This window comes from Vombatus ursinus, unplaced genomic scaffold (assembly GCF_900497805.2).
Source record: "Vombatus ursinus unplaced genomic scaffold, bare-nosed wombat genome assembly UNPS02011353.1, whole genome shotgun sequence".
Lineage (NCBI taxonomy): Eukaryota > Metazoa > Chordata > Mammalia > Diprotodontia > Vombatidae > Vombatus > Vombatus ursinus.
This window is the reverse complement of record NW_020951131.1, coordinates 4438852-4445795: the sequence shown is the minus strand read 5'-3', so window position 1 is coordinate 4445795 and position 6944 is coordinate 4438852. Positions and strand designations below refer to the sequence as shown.

At 43.0% G+C, this 6944-nt stretch overlaps 1 pseudogene; it reads left to right on the top strand.

Annotated features, from left to right (window-relative positions):
* Positions 1-627: 627 nt before the first annotated feature.
* Positions 628-6944, top strand: part of LOC114038609 — a 33073-nt pseudogene continuing 26756 nt past the window's right edge.

The following is a 6944-nucleotide window of genomic DNA, read 5'->3' as shown; positions in this document are numbered from 1 at the left end:
ACCAGCTCCATCAGGAGCCTCTTGATCCCCATAGCTGTCATTCCCCTGGGGTTATCTTTCATCCACTCTGTGTTTATCTTGTACCTTGTGACTTAAATATGTTCTCTCCCATATTAGACTGCAGGTCAGCAAGCATTGATTAAGTATTGACCATGTGCCAAGCATTGTGCTAAGCACAGATAATACAAAATCAAACAGAAAGACAGAGCCTGCCCTCAAAGAGCTTACATTCTAACAGGTGAAGACAATACATAGAAGGGAGCCAAAAAAGGGGAAGGAAGATGATAGTATCCCATAACAGGGAATTCAAGGGAAAGTTCTAGAGAGTCAAGAGTTTAGCCTGGAAAGGGATGAAGACATGACTGGACTGGGCCTCCTCCTTAAAATAGAGGTTCTGGAAGAAGTCAGTCAATCATAGGGAAAGGCTATGGGGGTGGAGGTACTTCCAATGGGTAAAGTCCAGGGGTGGGGTGAGCTTGCAGAGTGAAGAAATTCTTGGACTATGCAGCCTAGAAAGGAATGAAAAATGCTTATTAAATGCTTACCCTGTGCCAGGCAGTGTGCCAAGGGGCAGTGATACAAGTACGAAGTTCAATCCATTTCTTCCCTCAAGGAGCTTCCGTTCTCATGGGGGAGTCAGCACACAGAGCAGGATGGTTGCTGGAGAGAGTAGTTTGGGTAGTTCTGGGGATGGTGAGTGGAGTCATCAAGCCAGAGACTGACAAGCCCCTTTCTGAAACTGTAGTGGTGTTGATTTGATTATTATTATTCCCAAAGCAAGAGGCAGAAAGTAGGTAGTTAATTGGGCATTAACTTTAACACTAACTTGATAAAACTTGCTCTGATAAAAACCCCTCTAATGATGTCCCAATTTCATGCAGGTACAAAATGTGGTGGCTCTTAGCTGTGGCATGTTTCCTCCATGTTACTGGGAATGCCCATTGTTTGTTTATAGAAGTCCGTCCTGAGAACCCGGAAGCTTGATTGAATGTTGTGAGTTGTCTTCGGTATTAGCAAAAATATTTCCAAGCTGACCATGTAACTATTGATGCTTTCCAACCTTTTGGAGTCTATTCACTAGTAAAATGGAATGTGTCATTATTGTTTGTGTGTTACATGTTGTGCCAAGTGGAAGTTTAACTTTGTTGTGATAACAAAGGGTTTGCCTTTTCTTCCTGTAGAGCCAAATGATTTCCTGCTGGGGCTATCCCAGTGAAGAGTATGAAGTCATCACTAAAGATGGTCACATACTTAAAATTAACAGAATTCCACATGGAAAAACAAATGGCTTTCATTCAGGTATAATATGTGTTAGATTAAATTCTGTAATTAATATCAGTTCTGGGGCCTGGAGCCCTTACCTTCACATGGAGAAACTCAGGTCAGGGAAATAATTTTGAAATGAAATCAGTTTTTACAAGTCAAGAGCTCTTCCTGCATGTCAAAGGAAAAGGAGAGGGACATTTGATTCTCCACTGACTGGTGGAAAAGGCGCCTGATGCATGGGACTGCTCTCTTCAGTGGGCAAAGGAATAAAATATAGATGCAAATAAAAGTTCAGAGAAATAAGGTCAGGCTCATTCAGAATATCGTGATCCATTAGGGGCACCACATTTCAGGAAGATGGTGACAAGCTAGAGGACACTCAGAGAAGGGGTCATCAGAAGTGTGTAAAGTCCAGGAGAAGGGTGAGTTCCAGTGTGAAGAGTTTTTTGGGGTATGGTAGAGAAAGTTGAGGAGAATCAGGAATGTAGCCTGGACAGGAATGAAAAACATGGATTAAGGAAGGTTGGATTGGATCAGACCTTACCATATAAATTTCAGTTGATACAATTATTGATTTTAGATCTGTTCTGTCTCTGGCAAAGATACAGAATAGAGGAAATATGGTACCTGGCTTCTAATATTCCAATGAATGGCTAATAGAAGAGGGGATTCAACTGGTCATTCTTGGCACCAGAGGTCAGATTTTGGTGCAGTAGGTGGATGTTACCAAGAGTCAGATGCAAAGAAAACCTCCCTAATGTTTGGAGCTATCCAGAGGTGAAATAAGCTGCCTCCAAGAGGTCGTGAGTTCCCTCTCATTGGGAAAAAGACTGTCCCTTGTCTCTTCTGCTGTAGATAGGTCTCTGGTGGGGTAGGGCTTGGACTCAGTGATGTCTAAGGTCTCTTCTAACTCTGAGGGGCTAGGATTACAAATCCAGAGCTCTTTCTACAAGAGATCACATGACATTGGGCATATGCCACAGGCCATCACTGGGTGTCTCCTCTTCATCTTGTGTATTGTCTTTTGATTATTGGATATTCTAACCACTCTTAGTCAAAGGAGGAGAAAATACAAAAAAAAAAAAAAGCTACGGTTCTTGTTATGCAGATCATCCATGAAATGTAGACAAAGAAATAGCAGAAGAAAACTATCATAGTTTCGAGGAAATTAGAAAAAATTCTGGTGGGTATGACACAAGGTGTTGTTTGAGGCATTTTCATTTTGACAGACATCCTGTCGCTAAGTGTTCCCCATGTTTCTTTCTCAGTCAGGAGATCTGTTGTGTATCTCCAGCATGGTTTCCTTGTGACGTCCGGCTGCTGGATTTCCAACCTGCCAAACAATAGGCTGGGCTTCCTTCTGGCTGACGCTGGTTATGATGTATGACTGGGGAACAGCCGGGGGAATATTTGGTCCAGGAAACACTTGCATTTATCACAGACTCCAAAGAATTCTGGTCTTTCAGGCAAGGAAATAAATAGTATTTCACTTCTCACTTGCAAATGCAATGGCCTGTCATTCTTTAAAAAAAAAAACTTTAAGAAAATGAATAAAATATGGGTAACAGGGGCCTTTTCAAGTAGAATAAGAAATAAAGGTTCAGAAATCTTGACTCCTAAAAATTACTTTCCATGAACCAAGACTTGTGCTGAGAAGCTTGAGTGGGATAAGAAGGAGTTAGATGGGACTTCCCCACATTCCTCCCCCTCCCCCCACTCAGCCTCACTCTCTTCTCTGACCTTTAGGAGTAAAGGGCAAACCAAAAGGTAACAAGAGGAGAGAGAATGTATGAGCATAGGATGGGAGGGCCAAGGAACAGGTCAGAAAGTACCCCACAGACCACAGAGTGTCTTCCTCTCCCCCTCCTTTCCTGAAGTATTTTTTGTCCCAGAGTCTCATTTTACAGAAAACCATGTGTATCTCTTGACTAAAGTTAAAAAGAAGTAGCTAGATGGATGAGTATATAGACTGCTAGACTTGGAGTCATGAAGACCTGAGTTCTCATCCTACCTCAGATTCTTACTAGTTATATGACCCTGGGCAAATCACTTACCCTGTGTCTTTCTTAATTTCTTGTCTGGAAAATAGGAATAATAGTACCTCACTTATCACGGTTGTCATGAGGATAAAATGAAGACAGGAATCAACAATTTATTAAGTGCCTACTAAGTGCCAGGCACTGTGCTAAGTGTTAACAAATATTACCTCATTTGATCCTCACAGCAAGCCTGGGAAGTAGATGCTATCATTAACCTCATTGTACAGTTGAAGAAACTGAGGTAGACAGAGGTTAAGTGACTTGCCCAGGGTCATACCGTGAATAAGTGTCAGAATCTGGGTTTGCACTCAGATCTTCCTGACTCTGTCCACTTCTACCTCTCTGTCAAGATAACATCTGAGAAAATGACCAGTCTCCACCACTGAGGAGAGTATTTCAGCCACTTGTAATATGTGCAAAGTGCTTTGTAAATCTTACAACTCTGTGTTAGTGTTACCTATTATTAACAACTTGAAAAAAGCACTCCAGCTTTAGTCTGAAGAATTGCTTTTCCCTGTTGTCATGCTCGCTGCAGAAGTTCTTTATGTAACCAATGCCCCAGTGGAACTGTGATCTCCATCGTGTGGACACTTCTGATGTGGAGCTCAAGCCATTCAGGTTTTCTCATCTCGTGTGATTGTTGTCCTCATCATTCCGTCGATGTGGTCCAGATATTGGGCTAAATGTAAGGGACACAAATACTCAACAGTGAAGCAGTTCCTGCCCTCAGGGAGCGTCTGTTCTGCCAGTATATACCTTTGTAAGAGTATCCAGAATCCAGCTAAAATCAATATGGAGTGCTTCAGAGAAGGAGACCCCACGGTCAGCCCCGTCTCCCTTTCGGGGGCCGTGCTCCTCTGGTTCTTTTGACACTTCGTAGGCACCACAAGAACATTAAGTCTTTGTTGTTCCTCCATCTTGCCACACAATGGAACCACTTCCTTATCCAACCACACACGCCCTTGGGGGGGGGGGTCTTTGATGTCACTTGTGCATGAGTCATTACTGGTGAGATAAATCTGAAAGCGGGAATTCATTTTTTATCTCTTTCATCTAGTTCATTTTGCCTTTTGTTCCTAGAGCGATGATGAAATGGCCAGACATGATCTTCTAGCCATTCTTGACCTGATCAAGACAGAAACTCGGCAGAAGAAATTATATTATGTGGGACACTCTCAAGGCACCACCATTGGTATGCCAAGACTGCCTTTTGGGTACTGGTGGAACTAGACCTTTTTGGAAATGAATAGTGTAGACAATCAGTGGCAAGTTCTTATGAAAGCTTACAGACCGTGTTGTTGCTCAGTCGTTTTCAATCACGTCCAACTCTTCCTGACTCCATTTGGGGTTTTCTTGGCGGAGGTACCGGAATGGTTTGCCATTTCCTTCTCCGGCTCATTTTACAGATGAGGAAATTGAGGGAAACAGGGTTAAGTGACTTGCCCAGGGTCACCTAGCTAGTAAGTGTCTGAGGCCAGATTTGAACTCAGTAGGAGGAATCTTTCTGACCTCAAGCCTGGTACTCTAATCCACTATACTGTATGCCACCTAACTGCCCCCTAGGGAGCATAGAAGGTTATTTTACCTGCTTTGGGCATTCTTCCTGGGGCAGAAGCAGCCTACAGTAGTGGTCAGAGAGCAGGACTGATAGGACACCCGGGTTCAAATCCTGCCTCAGATGCTAACTACAGTAGTTAGCCCCTCACCCCTCAGAGCCCCATCTCTCTTCCCCATCTATAATACAGAAAGGATTTTTACATGCCAACCCTTCTGGGCTATTGTGAGAGAAGTGTTCTACAAAGGTGAAGGTTATTCTCAGAGCATTTCTGGCTACTCTCCATACAATGCTATGGGATATTTCTAAATATGGCCTGATAAGCATTTGACCTGAGAGGGACCCCTTGCTACTTATTTAGGCAAAAGTAGAGAGCTTACAAACTCCCTGAGGGCTGCCTTGAAACTTCAGGTCAACTGTAGGCAGGACCTAGTGGCCAAAGCCAGATGAGAGAAATCAACCACCAGTTCCCAAGCCGTGCCATGAGAGCTAGCTATAAGAACTTCTAGGAAAGTTCTCGTTTATGTTGTTTTCTAACGAATGTCCAAATTTGCCAGACTTCCCATAGCAGCCCCTTAATTGACATACATTTGTTCCTGTCATCTACACTCTCTATAAATCATACCAGCTCAAGTGGACGTTAGACTTGGCCCACATTTGGAGGAGATTCCTATGGGTGGCCTTAGTTTGATCCTTAACATATAGTCATCCATTTTTTTCTTGAAGACCTCCAATGCAAGGGAGCCAAATGTCTCCACAGCAGACTGAATGAGATATAACCTGTGAAGACTTCTCAGGGTGATGAGGAAAAGACTGTCTCTGAAACTAGAGATAGGCTCTGAGAGAATGAACAGGCCATAAGTTTAAATTACCTAGACCTATAGGAATTTGGCCCTAAACTCCCTCCTGATTGCCACTGCCACGTCAGCATTAGGTGTACTAAAGAAGGGCATGTATGTTTGGATTGGCTTTACCCTGTTTCCTCGTTCTTTGGGAATGGGAAAGATTTTCGCGCCTAGAATGTAAGTCCGCCTCCCAGCCAATGGCAGTAAGGCATAGTGGTGGGGTAGGAGTTTCTTGTTTGCATTAAGATATATAACCTTGCTTTGTCCTTTGTGCCTCGCCTCTCTCCTGCTGGTAGTGTACTGGAGGAGTAGATGCCCCTTCTCGCGGGATTGTAATAAAGAGTAACTTTTGCTTCCACCTGGAGAAGTCTCTGAATTTAATTGTGTTAGTCACTGTACCACACAAGACCATTCCTCTTTGTTTTGAAAATTTCCCTTACATCCAACCTAAACTTCCTTCTGTCCAGCTTCCACCAATTTTTCCTAGTTCTGACCTCTGAGACCAAAGAGAACAAGTCTGATCTTTCTTTGAGACAGCCCTTCTGATACTCAGACAGCTCTCAGATCCCCCCAGTCAGCTCTTCCCTGGGCTAGTTCCTTTGATCAGTCTTTATTTGGCATGAACTCGAAATCCTTCACCATTTCTATGGGCTGGCTGTAGAGAAGTAATATTAATTATTTTCATTTACTTCAGTTGATGCTTATCATTTCTTTCCAGTCTCTCTGCAGCGCAATACTCCTGAGAGTGTGACAGTTTAGTTTTTGTTCTATTTAATTACAGAAATGGACTCTCATCAGGCAGGTTCCCCCTTCAGTCTTTGCCTTACATACTCAGGTCATCTCTCCAATGGTAAATGACATCTGTGAGGAAGAAGTGAACAGCCCCTTTGCAGGCAGAGGGATTCAGCCCTGAGACTCATTCGTGCTTGAATGTGTCTTCTATGTGCTTGGAGGCAATTTTCCTTTGCTGCTGCTCAGTTTAATTATGTGGTTTTGATTTAAGTTGACACGTCCTCTGTTTTGGTCTTGTTCAAAGGAAGATGTCAGCTGGGGTCTTACGAACTATGACTTTGACAAAATGTGTAATTGAAGTTAACCTTAAACCTCAGGGTAGCTTTAGATCCTCAAAAATCAGTGGGCCACAGGACCGAATTTCCTTCTGTTTTGTTTCATAGAATTTTTGTGCAGACTGGCGTCCATTCTTTTAATATCATTTTGAATTTTCATTCTGTTGTTCTA